This window comes from Lepidochelys olivacea (genome assembly GCF_965140295.1).
Source record: "Lepidochelys olivacea isolate rLepOli2 genome assembly, chromosome: 1".
Lineage (NCBI taxonomy): Eukaryota > Metazoa > Chordata > Testudines > Cheloniidae > Lepidochelys > Lepidochelys olivacea.
Genome location: NC_140411.1, coordinates 229,003,083 through 229,018,847, shown reverse-complemented (window position 1 = coordinate 229,018,847; position 15,765 = coordinate 229,003,083).

Here is a 15,765-nt window from a genome sequence, read left to right as displayed (position 1 = left end):
CTAGACAGGGGAGGGGGTGAAGCAAATGAGTACAAAACAAATCTGGTCTATTTCTTGTTTTGATCCACTCCATCTATCTTTTACATCTTTGGCTGGCAGCAGATGGTGCAGAAAGACTGCATGCCATCCACATCTCATGGCTGCTCGGCAGAAGATGGTACAGTACGACTGCTAGCCATCCTCATCTCTTGCCTGCCTGGCAGAAGATGGTACAGTACGACTGCTAGCCATCCTCATCTCTTGCCTGCCCGGCAGAAGCTGGTACAGTCTGACTGCTAGCAATCCTTATCACCTGCCTGCTCACCATAAGACGGTTCAATAGGACTGACTGCAGGACTAAAGAGAATGACCTGGTCAAGTCACTCCAAATTTCGTCCCTGCACCCATGTCTGCCCAGGCGCTCCCAGCCGACGTGGCCAGGAGCACCTCGAACACGACGATGACGGCTACCAGTCGTATTGCACCGTCTGCTGCCACAAGGCAATAGGTTGCTGCTACTGTGTAGCAATGCCGTACTGTGTCTGCCAGCACCCAGGAGACATACGGTGACAGTTATCTGAGCAGGCTCCATGCTTGCCGTGGTATGGCGTCTGCACAGGTAACTCAGGAAAAAAGGTGCGAAACGATTGTCTGCCCTTGCTTTCATGGAGGGAAGGAGGGAAGGGGGGCCTGACGATATGTACCCAGAACCACCCGCGACAATGTTTTAGCCCCATCAGGCATTGGGATCTCAACCCAGAATTCCAATGGGCAGCGGAGACTGCGGGAACTGTTGGATAGCTACCCACAGTGCAACGCTCCGGAAGTCGACTCTAGCCTCGGTACTGTGGAAGCACTCCACCGAGTTAATGCACTTAATGCACTTAGAGCATTGTCTGTGGGGACACTCACACTTGAATATATAAAACCGATTTCTAAAAAAACGACTTCTATAAATTCGACCTTATTCCGTAGTGTAGACATACCCTAACAGTATGAATTTTAAGTGGTTTAGGTAAACTGCATTAAACCCCAGTATGGACACTGTCATTCAGAATTAAAGTGCCATTAATTTGGTTTAGCTTAAATCACTTAAACTACTTTAATTTTGAATGATAGTGTCCATTTGGGGTTAATGCAGTTTATTTAAAACACTTTTAATTCACACCTTTTAGTTAAATCAGATTAATTTTCCTGAGTGTCCCTGTGTAGACAAACTTTAAATCAATTTAAAAATTACACCCTTTGTTAAACTGGAGCGGCTTTCTTGTGTAGACAGACCTTCAACCCCCAAACTTATAGTGAGCTCTGCACGGGCAGATCTGTGGATCTGTGCAGGTGTGGGTATCCACCTATATGCAGTATGGAATACACAAGTGAAAGTAACAACAAACAACTGGGAGAAAGTAGGGACCGGAGAAGGAGGATTACAATAAAGCCACATAGTTAGCCATGTCTACATTAGCACTTACGTCGGCAAAACTTTTGTCACTCAGGGGTATGAAAAAAAACACCCCCGAGCAACATAACGTTTTGCTGGCGTAAACGCTTGTGTGCACAGTGCTATGTCAATGGGAGATGATCTCTCCCATCAGCATAATGGGGTTACACGAGCGCTTTTACAGCAATACAGCTGTGCCGCTGTAAACTTGTAAGTGTAGACACGGCCTTATTTAAGTTGGTTATACATACATGCTTTTTTGATCTGATTGTGTGCATAAATATGTATAGGTACAAACTTTTTCTACATTGTCGAGTAATAAACACTTGCTTTCCTTTCACATAGTGCCCTCCCTCCCCACCATCCATAACATTATTTGCTGCAGTGAAAAAAGAAACTTGAAATAGTCATTAACCATATTAGCTTCATAGCCTGTTTTTTCACTATTTGAGTGGCTTTGTAATATTATTTTTATTATAATAAACACACCATAGTTTCAAATAATTTTCCCACATATTCTTCCCCAATAACTAAGCAAAGCCTCTTCTATACCACAACTCCAGAGACGCCCTTCAGTTTCTCCTCCACCTAAATCCCAGTGACTGTGACCTTGTTACCTTTTATTTTTCATTAATTTTTTGGCGAAGGAGCTTAGCTGGAAGCCATTCCTACGTTTTGAATTGTGTATAGCCTCATTGTACAGTATATGTCGTTTTACATGGTTAAAATACATTTAAATGGTATGCTATCAATTCAAATATGGGAATCTTTCACTTTACTAAATGCATAGCACTAACTCTGCTTATTGTGGGGGGAGTGCACGTGTGGGGAAACTCAATGAGCTGTATTGCTGAGAACAGCAGATTATTTTTCCTGTTCTCAAAGCAAATAGCTGTGATTACAGTTCATATTAGCAGTCTGCATTCTTTTAATGTATGTCAGGCTATGAATTTCCAATTTGGTTCCTTTGACACCTCACATGGGCTGTGTTGGGCTTTCTATTTCTAAGGCAAATTTTGAACAGTATTTGTCACAGCAAAGCTGTTGTTAGAACATATGCTACTGAGTGGAGTCTAAGTAGAGTGATGCTATATTCTGTAGTTTTTCTTGCAATGAATATTACAGTCGAACAATGCTTCTTGCAACAAGTTCTTCATAGTAAGCCAGGTTTATTAAGATTGGAAATCTACTTTAAAAGGTTAAATTAAAAATTGTGTAGTAAGACTAAACTCAAAATTATCACAATTTCATAACTTATACCAAATAATGGACAGGAAAGTCTGTAGTGGGGTATGAATTTTGAATCTAAAATGGGAGTAGTAATATCATCAGGGCATAATATGTGACATAGTTGTTTGGAAAGCAATTTGGGATATCTGTGAAAAGTGTTACACAACTACCATGGTCATAGATTTTTATTATTAATAAATAATATTTGTATCATAAGAAGCCCAGTTCCACTCAAATTTCAGGGCCTTTCCTAGTAAGCCTCTTCCTGAGCTTCCCTGGATTGCCACTTGTCTTTTTCCTACTGCTAAGTCCTTGATCTTGGCTCCTCTGCAACTAGCTGAGCCTGTCCCAACAGCTGATTGGCCACTAGAAAACAGCTGTCAGTTGCACCATTATCTGCTGCTCATCCTCTGTATTCAGACATCCACCAGCCCAAGACCTCAGGTCCCGAGAATCCTGTCTTAATCTAGCTATGATTACAGCAAACAATGTAGGACTTGATCCTGTTAGGCACAGAGCACCATCAACCACCAGTGAAGTCAATGGGAGTTGAGGGTTACTCAGCATCTTGCAGAATTTGAACCAATAACCTGCAAACCAGATAAAATGCAAATATACTGAATGATGCAACATTTTTCAGGCAATGCAACAGTAATTAAAGGGCTATATACTCAGGTGGTATAAATCAGCATAACTACTAACTTCAGTGAAGCTATGTGGATTTACACCAGCATAGAATCTGGTCCCTAATGTTTAAAAATAGCTTTGTTATAGTTTATACAAAATATATGCACAGCCTCTCACATATTTGCCAGACACATTTGACACCTCACTGAAAACCTTTTATCTTTCAATCGGGCTAGTAATTCAGTATGACTTTCACTTTTTCAGCTGATCAAAGAAATCTCCATTTTATACATTGGTTCCAGAGTAATGTTTCTGTTCATTCTGCTCATTCTAGTATCTTTAGAGATTCTGTATCATTCACAAATATCCCTGGCATGCCAATCTGTGAACAGAGATTAATGTTTTACATACTCAGACAGGTCATTTCAACGAATCTTGTGTGTTACCAGGAAATAATAAAGCTAAATGACAATGGTAGTACACTCTGCTATTGCCAAATGCTCATTTTAGTTGCCTCTCCTTCCTTACAAACTGTAGCATCGACAAACCACATTTCATTCTAAACACAGATGCAAACAGAGAGACATGGAGTCTCATCCTTTCACAGCCTTAGTGACTGATAAAGTTTTAACATAAGTGAACAGGACAAAACCAATATTTCCCTAGAGTCTAAGTATAGTATGAAGAACAGTGCAATCCTGCGTTAAATAATTACAGACCCCTTTCTGCAACTCAGTTGCCCATCTTGCTTGAAAGAGGGATGAATTCTGAGTGTGCTTTTTGTCTAAACATCAATTATGATGCGCTACTTAAATAGGCTTTTGATCTGTTCTCTCACTGCATTTCTCAATCATCATTTACAACTATGGATAGCAGCAATTACTATAAAGGAAGTACCTTCATTAATTTGGACCAGACGCTTTGATCTGGCAAGTTACTAGTTACTGCTATCTTTGTCTCAGATGGGTTGTTTGTAAGTGTAGTATAACGGCTCTTTGGCAACAAAAATGGTAAGATAAGGAATTGTATGTAATTGTGTTAAGTGAGCTACTGCAACATCTGTAAGGATGGTTTCAGGGTCTTTAATCATGTTAAATTAGTCTCATAAGCAAACTAGGGAAATGTGGTCTAGATCAAATTACTATAAGGTGGGTGCACAACTGGTTGAAAGACCATAATCAGAGAGTAGTTATTAATGGTCCACGGTAAAACTTGGAGGGTGTATCTTCTGGAATCCTGCAGGGGTCAGTCCTGAGTCCAATACTAGTCAATTATTTCATTAATGACTTGGATAAAGAAGTGAACGGTAGGCTTATAAAATTTGCAGATGACCCCAAGTTGGGAGGGATTGCAAGCACTTTGGAGAACAGGATTAGAATTCAAAATGACCTTGACAAACTGGAGAATTCGTCTGAATTCAACAAGATGAAATTCAATACAGACAAGGGCAAAATACTACACTTAGGAAGGAAAAAATCAAACGGACAATTACATAATGAGGAATTACTGGGAAGCTGGTAGCATTGCTGAAAAGGATCTGGTGGCTATAATGGATCACAAATTGAATATGAGTCCCCAATGTGTTGCAGCTGTGAAAGAGGCTAATATTCTGGTGTGTTAACAGGAGTCTTGCATGTCAGACATGGGAGGTAACTGTTCCGTTCTGCTTGGCACCGATGGGGCCTCTGCTTGAGCGCTGGGTCCAATTCTGAGCACCACACTTTAGCAAACATGTGGACAAATTGGAAAGAGCCCAGAGAGGAGCAACAAAAATAATCAAAAGTTCAGAAAACCTGACCTCTGAGGAAAGTTTTTTAAAAAAGGTATATTTAGTCTTGAAAAAAGATGAATAAGGAGTGGGAACCGAGGGGGGACCTGATAACCATTTCAGCTACGTTATGCTCTGTTAGAGAGAGGATGGTGATCAGTCGTTCTCCATGTTCACTGAAGGTAGGACACAAAGTAATGGACTTAATCTGCAGCTAGGAAGATTTAGGTTACACATTAGGAAAAACATTCTAACTATAAGGGGAGTTAAGCTCTGGAATAGGCTTCCAAGGGCAGTTGTAGAATTCCCATCAGTGGTGATTATGAACAAGTCAAGAATGGTCTAGGTTTACTTAGCCCTACCTCCGTGCAGAGGGCTGGACTTGATGACTTCTCAGAGTCCTTTCCAGCCTTACATTTCTATGATTCTATATTGCTGAGTGCCAGGAGCCCAATTTTGAAACAGACTGTTTAGACCCTTACTAAAGACACAGTACGATTTAAGAAACTATATTTGGCAATCATGCAACAGATCCAGTAATGAATCAAACTGAAAATAATGCATGATTAAGTATTGGATCATATTGTGAGAGAGGGGGCAAAAAATCCAATTGGTTTCAAGACTAAGCTTGATACATTTATGGAGATGGTATGATGCAATTGTCTACAAAGGCAGGCGTTCCATCTGCAACTGCTGGTATCTAATACCCCCAATGGCTGGAGATGGGACACTGGGGAGGTGTCTACGCAGCTCTATATACGCTGCAATTAGACACCTACAGCTGGCCCATGCCAGTGATTTGGGCTCATGAGGCTGTGGGTAAGGGGCTGTTTAATTGTGCTTTAGACATTTGGGCTTGGGCTGCAGCCCAGTCTCTAGGACCCTGCAAAGCTGGAGGAGCTCAAGCATCTACACTGCAATTAAACAGCCCCTTAGCCTGAGTCCTGTGACCCAAGTCAGCGGGCACGGGCCAGCCTGAGATACCTTAGATCGGGAGGCCTCTGAGTTACTACAGCAAATTCTTTCTGAATCATCTGGCTGGTGAGTCTTGCTGACATGCTCTATTTGGAGTTGGGAAGGAATTTTTTCCCCTGGTCAGTCTGGCAGAGACCCTGCAGGGTTTTTACCTTCCTATGTAGCATGGGGCACAGGTCACTTGCAGCTTTAAACTAGTGAAAATGGTGGATTCTCTGTAACTTGCAGTCTTAAAATCATGATTTGAGGACTTCAGTAACTCCGCCAGAAGTTATGGGTCTATTACAGGGGTGGGGGTGAAGGTTCTGCGGCCTGCGATACACAGGACGTCAGCCTAGATGATCACGTTTGGTCCCTTCTGGCCTTAAAGTCTATGAATCTGCACTCCTATTTCCATTCAAAATTACTCATACTCCCTGAAAGAAGTTAAAAATCTAGAGAACCGTAGTGCAGTGGTTCTAAACTGGGGTACATGTACCCCTGGGGGTATGCATAGGTCTTCCAGGAGGTAATTCTACTCATCTATATCAGTGTTTCTCAACCCAGTGGGAGTCACAGGATGGGTTTAGGGGGGGTCACATACCCCAGGCAACCCTCTGAAGCTATGTTACATGCTTCAGCCCCAGGTGGCAGGTCTTGGGCTTCAGACTCCTGAAACAGGTACACTAGTCTGGAAAGGTTGAGAACTACTGCTGTGGTGTGTGTATATATAGCTCTGGGATGCTTTAGTGACAAAGTGAAATAGACTGTGCAACACACATTGTCTTCATAGTCACACATACTGGGGCACTTACGATCTGGTATATGGTTTCTGTATGGTGAATGGTAAAACTCCCATTGATTTCAATAAGCGCTTTTGTAAATCCCACCTCTAATGTGCCAAGATTTCCTAGACCACTTTATTAAAGAGTACTTGTTGTCATTTGGTATCATCAGAATTTCTTGGAAGGTTATGGTAACAATAAGTGGGTAAAGTTTTTTGTTGTCGTTTTTTAAAAAAACTGGGAATGTTTAGTCTTGAGAGATGATGTAGGGGAGACCTGATAAGAGTCTTCAAATATGTTAAGGGCTGTAATCAATTGTTCTCCATTCCCACTCAAGATAGGACAAAAGCAATGGGCTTATTCTGCACCCAGGGAGGTTTAGGTTACATATTAGGAAAAACTTTCTAATTATAAGGGTAGTTAAGTACTGGAGTAGGTTACTGAGGGAGGTGGTGGAATCTCCATCATTGAAGGCTTTTAAGAACAGGCTGGACAAACACCTGTTAGAGATGGTCTAGATTTACTTGGTCCTGCCTCAGAGGAGGGGGCTGGACTTCTTCACTTCTCAAAGTCCCTTCCAGGCCTACATTTCTATGATTCCCTATAGTCAGAAGCACAGAATAAATTCCTTTGTTCTCGAAGAACCATGAAACACATTCCATAGCCTTTACACTTGTGACCACCTCACTTAAGACTCCGCCTACTAATTCATCTGGACCTATGAGCACTTCTTGTGTTCTAAATCTCTGAGCTATTTTAAATGAAAAGCTGCCACTGAATTGTTTTCCTTTTCCCCCTAAATGTAGTATGAGCTTGCATTTGGTCATAGCAAGTAATGGCCCACGACCAGTAACTGGTACCAAAGTGTAACCTGCCTTTACAGGTAAATAGATATGTAAAATATTGCAGTACCAATTCACTTTAAAACTTTTCTAACCTATCTTTTCTGCAAGATGTGAGGTATAGCCAAAATACATGATAGTATGGTGTGGCATAAAAGTTTTCTGGGTAATTGTTTGAGATGACCTGTACAGGTTAGTCAACTTCACTTTTGAGTAACATGGTTTCCCAAACGCATGCCAATGAAAACAAATACTACCAAGTGCCATTATGTAGTGAGGGTTGTTTGTAGAGGCCTAAGCCTGGATTTTGCTCAGACAAAACTCCCAGGAGTACAAGTCCTATATTCTCCCCTAGTAAATATTTGTAAACCAAGGTGAGGCTCAGTATTATAAGTAAGCACTGTACCTTTCTTTCACCATCCTCCACACACACAGACTAGTATATGTTTTCTCTGCCCCCTCAGCTATGCAAACTGTGCACTCATCTGGCAGTGACTACACAGAGGAGAATTATTGGTGGGCATTGAGGGAGAAGAGCCCCAGGAGAATTTGCATAAATAGGAAGATGTGTGTGCATAAAACTGTGATGAATGGATCCCTTGGCTTGAATATTAAGCAATAACTTCAACGGAGTGACTGGATTTAGAATGTTAAAACAAGTGTCATACATCTCATTGAGGTATATGTACTCGGTGTGCTTCTTCAACATTGACAATTATCTCTACTAATGATGCATTTGCAGTGCAGCCTGCTGGACTTCTTGGGCCAAATTCAGTCCTAACCCTGCACAATTAACTTCAATAGAATTCTGCTTTCATACACTAAGGCTGAGTTTTTTGCATATTGGCTTATGACAAAGCTTAGACTAAAGGGAATTGCACTTGTACGTTGGCCTTTAAAAAATATTTTCACTCTTGACATGAAGCCTGATTGACAACAGTAAAGAATATGAGCCATTGAATTAGAACATCCCAGATTTTACTAAGAACACTCAAAATATGCAAATATACAGGAGGTGAAGCAACATTCTTATTCCTATTTACAATGTTTTTGATAGACAGAAATAATTCTCTTGTTGCTTGTTACTGAGAAGAATTATTAATTTTGCTTTGTCTGTAGAAAGGCAAAAGCTGACAATCATGTAACAACGTAGGCTGCATAAATTGATTGACTTTAGATGCCGCCCCCAAGCCCATAGCAGCTTGCACAGAATAAATGATTTCTTAATGATGCCAGGTTCCATTAGAGCAGTAGCTGAAACATAGTTTTAATTGACACATACCATGTCCTAGGAAAACAACAGGCAAACTCCCTGACCATTCAATTACCATGTAAATAGGAATGTACAGAACTCCTCTCATATCAGCATCTTGCTTTTTGTTGATGAAAATATGTTAATGGGTAAAAGCAGATTTTCATTTGAATAATAACTTAATGCTTCTTTGAATTTCAGATAGTGGATTAAGCCCTTTCTTTAAAAGTTTCCATTTTCCCTATAGTTCACCAGCTGCTCATGGGGGAAATAATAAATAAAAAACCAAGTGGGAGTCTTCAAACATCCGCAGCTGCTAGGGTGCTGGGGGTTTTATAAGCCTGTTTAGGGAAATGAAACACGAGAGTTCCATTTTATCTTTGTTCAGAAGGCTATCGTTGGATGCAAGGGGGGGGGGGGGAAGAAAAGAAGAAAGCCAGTGACATGTATTTCATGATTGGGACCCATTTTCTTTATCACATCTTGTAAGCCCTTTTGGATCCTTGCCCTATTCATTGCCAGTTGGAGCTGATCCATCTCTCCTTCACATCTACATGGTTAAGATTTACAAGAACACTCAGAGAATAAACAGCACTTTCTTCTTTTTGACTTGACTGTAGGCGAAGCACTGGATCTGAGTAAAAATTAAGTGTTGTATACTGATTCTGAATTGTTAAACTAGATAGATGTTCACAGAAAAATGGTAATAGATGTAGCAGCACCGTACATTTTTCTTCATTCTGCATCATTCTCCATGCTCCAGATGGTACTTTGTCTCATTTCATTTTTTCAATATTAGGCATGTAACAAATCCTTTTTCTTTGTAGTCAGTGGATCCCAAATACTAGGTATTCTTTCCTCACATTCAGGATCTGAAGAGGATCAGTAATGTCATGGTCAAGCTGAAATTAACTGTAGTTTGTGCCAAAGTGATTACTCACACCAATCACGAGGCTTACTTCCACCAATAAGCAGAAATCAGACAACATGAGAGGCAACCACCAAGGCCTTCCCTGATTTCTTGAACAGCTCAACACTTTCTGCTTTTCAGATCACATTCCTCCCCAAATATAATACTATGCTTCCCCTTTAAAATTATAAACACACGAAAAGTCTGAATCCTGCATACTGATTTAAATAAGCATTTTAGTTGTACAAGGAATATGAGATTGAGTCCCAAGACAGGCAACTTTGAAAATTCCAATCCGAGCATCTCAATTTGTAGTTCTACACTGTAGTACAGGTGAGCTGCCTTCCTGTGTGTATTTTCAAAAGATGTCCTAAGCATATATCTGCTTTTAAAATCAGATCTGATAACTGTAAATTCCAAAGTCCAGGAGGTGTGTCTACTGAAGCTGAGTGTATGGATGTCCTCTTCGCAGACAAAGAACTGGGGTTTTCAGAAGGGTTTGCGTGTTTTCCAAGATTAACACCATGAGGCATTGTGTCTTTCAGTGACTCACTCTTTGGAAAGGGAATGTGTGTCTTTTAGCCTAGCTGGATAATACTCTGCACTGATCTGTGTGCATACAGTTGTACTGCTGAAAATAAAGTAATGAGCTAGTAGATAACTTAGCTGTTTTTATTTGCTGCTTGAAAAAGTTATATTTTTCTTGACATTCTTTGTATTTCTCTTCCACATATCATTATTATCATAGATGAGCTGGAAAAAGGGTCTATTTCTTTGATAGACCATGATAGTGTGGTAAGATTTACAGTGTATCTAATTCTGAGCCATACCTGCTGGAACTAGGGGTGCTATTGCACCGCCTGGCTTGAAGTGGTTTCCATCATATACAGGGTTTACAGTTTGGTTTAATGGCTCTCAGCACCCGCACTACACAAACTGTTCCAGCACCCCTGCTCTAAGCATTCAAAATCATGAGGCAGTCTCCAACCAATCAAGAAATTTGCCTTAACAATCACGTCACTTTTAGCCTCTAGGTCACTATATAAAGAGGTCATTTAAAAAAAAAATGATGCAACAGTATATTTTGAGGTTTAAGTGTCCTAAGGAAAGGAGAAGGGATCAGGTTGGGAAAGGCACAAATAAAGCATAAGTAGAATTGTTTGTTCCCTTGTTTCCCATTAATGCTCTTAGTGTCTAATCCCATACTGTGCTTTAGCGCTGCCTGATGTCTATTTATCCATATAATTGGAGATGTTAACCAAACTAATAGAAAATGTACTGCCATATGTGGCTGACGTGACAGCTGGAGGTTTTATTAAAACTGGAAGCTGATTTGGGAAGAGTTCTGTTTTAAATTCTGACCATGATGGTGGCACTCCATTGACAACTGGACTATGCTTGCAACTGTTCACAGTGAGGACTGTATTTTAGTAGACAGATTTTCATATAGACTGCTTCCCATCTAATTCATGAACTGCCCACAGCATGTGACCACACAGTTCTTCATGGCCCACTATTTGTGAATCATTTATGGTTAATGGAGTATGCGTAATTTAGGAAGTTGTTAATAAGGAAGATGGGTGCAGTTTAGGTAAAATAGGGATGCTGTAGCCCTGTTGAAGGTTGCCACTTGGTAACAATAGTTAATGTTAACAAATTTTGAAAAGACTATAAAGCCTCATGCTTCAGGGTTTAAGACAAGATTTGTTAAGAAGTAGGATGAGATCTTCGTGGAGGGGCAGATTATTCCATATCTTCCCACTGTGGGGCAGCTTATATATCCTTCTGAAGCATCTGATGCAGGCCACTGTTGGAGCCAATACTGGAGCAGATGGACCATGGGTCTGATCCAGTATGGAAATTCCTATATTCCTACTGCCGTCTTTCTTGCAGATGATATTTCTCAGCAAAGGTTTATACCAGTACAATTTGCCCTTTTCCTATCAAATCTTATTTATCACTACCTGCAAGAATTGTCCAATATGATGACTGGTCTTGGCCCTAGATGTTTACACTATCATCTTTTGCAAGTCACACTGACATCATTCATGTGTTAGTGTAACAGTGGGTTAATAGTACTGCCCATATCATATTACCTTCCAGTTCTCTTGCACAATTCTTCTACATGTCATAGTAAAGTCTCCAAAACTCTTTGAACACTTGAGGACAGATCCTCAGCTGATGTACATTGAAACAGCTTCACTAAAGTCAATTGAAATACACTAATGTACACGAGCTGAAGATCTGGCCTATGTTAAAGTTTATTTACCAAGAAGGTGGGTGACTCTGTAGGTTCACTGCGCTGCTATGCCTTTTCTCGCTAAATGGAATTTCCTGCTTGCAGAAATACAACTGTGACTTCAGAAACTTTTGTGAAAGCACATGTAAGAAAAAAATGCATTTCAGACAGCTCTTCAGTGACTTTCACTCCTACTTTTCCATAACAACTCTTTTTTTTGTATTTCAAGTACTCTGTTTTTGTAGCAACGTAATATGACTGGCTAGATTACTATTGGGGAGGGGGTGGGGGAAGTGTTTGAGGGGGAAGAAAAATTGAAAAAAACCCAAAATAACCAATTTTGTAGCAGACCTATCTAATTTTTTTATTATAAATGGCACAGCACGAATTTCTCTCCTTAAATGTATTGCTTAATTCACACAGTACCACAAGACTACATAGACTAGAAATTTGAAATTACATAGTCATTGAAATAATGCACACATTTGTAGTCCTATCCAATTTATGAATGCATCATTGTGATACCTGTCACATCATCATTGAATCTGACCTTATTAAGAGTCTCAGTGCCAATAATATATCTTTTGATGCTTGCTTTCACCTTAGGGGACTTATTTTTGTCTTTCTCTGAAGCAAATTTTTAAAAATTGAGAGTGATGTTGCTTAAATGAAACTGGGGGAAAATGTCTAGATGGCTAATAAAAATTTTGTTCTGGTAGACATGAAGTGGAGAAAAAAATAGAACATTTATACACACACAGTGAGAGAGACTGTGTGTGTATATACCTACATACACACAACCATAAATGTGGGCTTTTTTTCTCTTTATGAAGAAGCAAAGTTTTTAAAATGGAGTAAGGCTTAGGCTTAGTTAGAACAGCTTTTATTGATTTACTCTCTCAGTCCAGCTCCAGGAAATATATTTCTATAGGGAGACACCATACCAGCTCTATTTACCTTCCCACCCTAGTAAATTACACAGTACGAGCTTAAGGGGCCCCAAGGTTGAAACTTGTCTCAAACACCCAGCATGGGAGGCTGCTGTGAAGGTGAGTGAACTGAGGCAATTTTCCATGTAGCAGAAGTCTGAGAGCTGGTGCACGCTACAAAATTTCACTGGTATGATTTACCACACTCAACTTTGGGTCCTATCAAGAAATCCCTGAAATCCTGTTGGTGAAGTTTAAATCAGCCCCCTGGGAAGCACAAGCCCTCTGCCAGCATTCTTCCATTGGTACAATGCCTATGTGGATAGAGCATTGTTGTTGGGGTTTTTTTTTTTGGTTCAGTGCCTGAATTGAAGAAGAAGAAAAAATATGGTTTGGGGGCAGGGGGTAGTGTTTTTTTTTTTTTTCTTGCCAAAATGAAAAACTGAAATTTCATTCAGGTCGACTCGAATCAATACTTTCTATATGAAATATTGACTTGTTTCAAAACAAAATGTCAAAATAGATCATTTTGACAATGCTGAAAATGAAATGCTTCAACATTTCTAGGGGGAAATCCTGGAAAAAATCAAATTTGCAAATTTTGTTGCCCTGAGAAGTGGTTTTTGGTTTGTTTGTTTTTTTTTGAAAATTTACTATTTGCACAAAACAAAACAAAAGTTTCTGGGGGAACTGAATTACTAATGCAGTAAAGAATATAAGCCATTGAATTAGGTCCTTCAGCAACAGTCCTACAATGCCACTGTCCCCACAGCACTGATCACTGTCGCTGAATATCTGAACTCAGCTCCTCTAGGGGTCATTGTGACAGCAAACCTGCAACCCACTTTAAAATCCCTCTCTTCCTACTAGCCCACCTTTGTAAGCACATAGGCGTGGCTCCAGGTAAAGCTACTGGTAAATCTCATGCTGCTGCCTGGTCCAAGAACTAAATCCCACAGGCCAAGGAAATCAGGGGGGAAATGGGGAGAATGGAGCAGCGCAAGAGTGGCTATGGAATTACTACAGGAACAAAGATGCTTGTTGGGACACTGCAGAGGAGATGCAGAAGTTGAGGTATGACAAAGAAGAGTTTCAATGTCAGGCAAAGGGGAAGGAAGTAGGAACTGTGGCAGTGCTATACGAAAGGCAAACAAGGACAACAAAATATCTGGTGCTGCCTTCCAGACCTGCTACTACTATGCACAGGTAGATACCATCCAGCATCAGCCCACAAGTGATAGTGGACACCTCCTGACACCCAGAGGAAAGCACCCCAGAATGGTACAGCAATGAAGAGGAAGGGGTACCTGGAGGACACAGAGCCCATGAAGACACAGGAGCTCTTCAAGACACAGCTGAACTCAAAGAGAACTCACGGAGGAAAGGGACAGGGACTCAGGTAGGTGTAATTTATTCCCCACATTAATGCACACTTTTTTTCCCCCCACTTCTTCCACAGCCCCCAAAACTTCACCCCTTTCCCATCTCCCTCTCAAAATGGTGGTCAACTGCAAGCAGGCAGGGAACAAACAAATTCTGCTTTAATGTAGCCCAGTGGTTCCCAAACTTGTTCCGCCACTTGTGCAGGGAAAGCCCCTGGAGGGCCGGGCTGGTTTGTTTACTTGCCGCGTCCACAGGTTTGGCTGATTGTGGCTCCCAGTGGACGCAGTTCGTTGCTCCAGGCCAATGGGAGCTTCTGGAAGTGGCGGCCAGTACATCCCTCGGCCTGTGCCACTTCCAGCAGCTCCCATTGGCCTGGAGCAGCAAACCTCGGCCAGTGGGAGCCGTGATCGGCCAAACCTGCGGATGCGGCAGGTAAACAAACCAGCCCGGCCCGCCAGGGGCTTTCCTGCCACAAGCGGAAGAACAAGTTTGGGAACCACTGATGTAGCCAGTTTCTTACAATAGTTTAGTTTTAAACTAAACTATTGTATCTGTTCAACCTTATATTTAGCTTTTAGAGTAACAGCCATGTTAGTCTGTCTTTGCAAAAAGAAAAGGAGTACTTGTGGCACCTTAGAGACTAACCAATTTATTTGAGCAAGTACTCCTTCTCTTTTTATATTTAGCTGTGACACTGAGTACCTTTCCCAGACCGGAGGAAGAGCTCTGTGTCGCTTGAAAGCTTGTCTCTCTCACCAATAGAAGTTGGCCCAGTTAAAGATATTACCTCACCCACCTTGTCTCAGTTTATTTTAAGAGCACCAGGCAAAATTCAACAAAAAGAAAACTGGACGCAACTAAAAAAACATTCCCAAATAGATATTTTAGCAAAAGCCTTTGAGGATTTAAATGTCAGGCAGGGAAAAAAATGTCAATAAAATAAAAACAATGCAAATATAATTCAATGCATTCAAAACAGAAAAAAATACATGCAAACCAATACCTGAGCAATGAAATAGAATACATAAAAAATAACTGGAAGTAATCCAGGGACTGGACATTCAGAATACATGGTATTGCAGAAATAGCATTGTAAAAGTTATTTGATACAGATATTCTAAAGAAAAAACACAATATTTTGGTTTTCCAGTCCAAGATCAAAACAAATTACTTGCATTTTGTCCTTGGATTCAGAAAAGAGATAGATATAGCATGTTGCTGGCTCAGGGAGCTTGGCTTGGCCAGACTTACAGAACTAGCTGGAAAGCACAATGCTTCCCATTTTAGGAGCTTCTAGTTTAACTTGGCTTGGACATCTTTTTGTCTCCTGGCACAATTTCACCGAAACTTTCAAACAGTTTTTGATCTTTGCCTGAACATTTCTAGGAAAAGAGCCTTGTTTCTCCCATCCCAGTACACCTTTCCC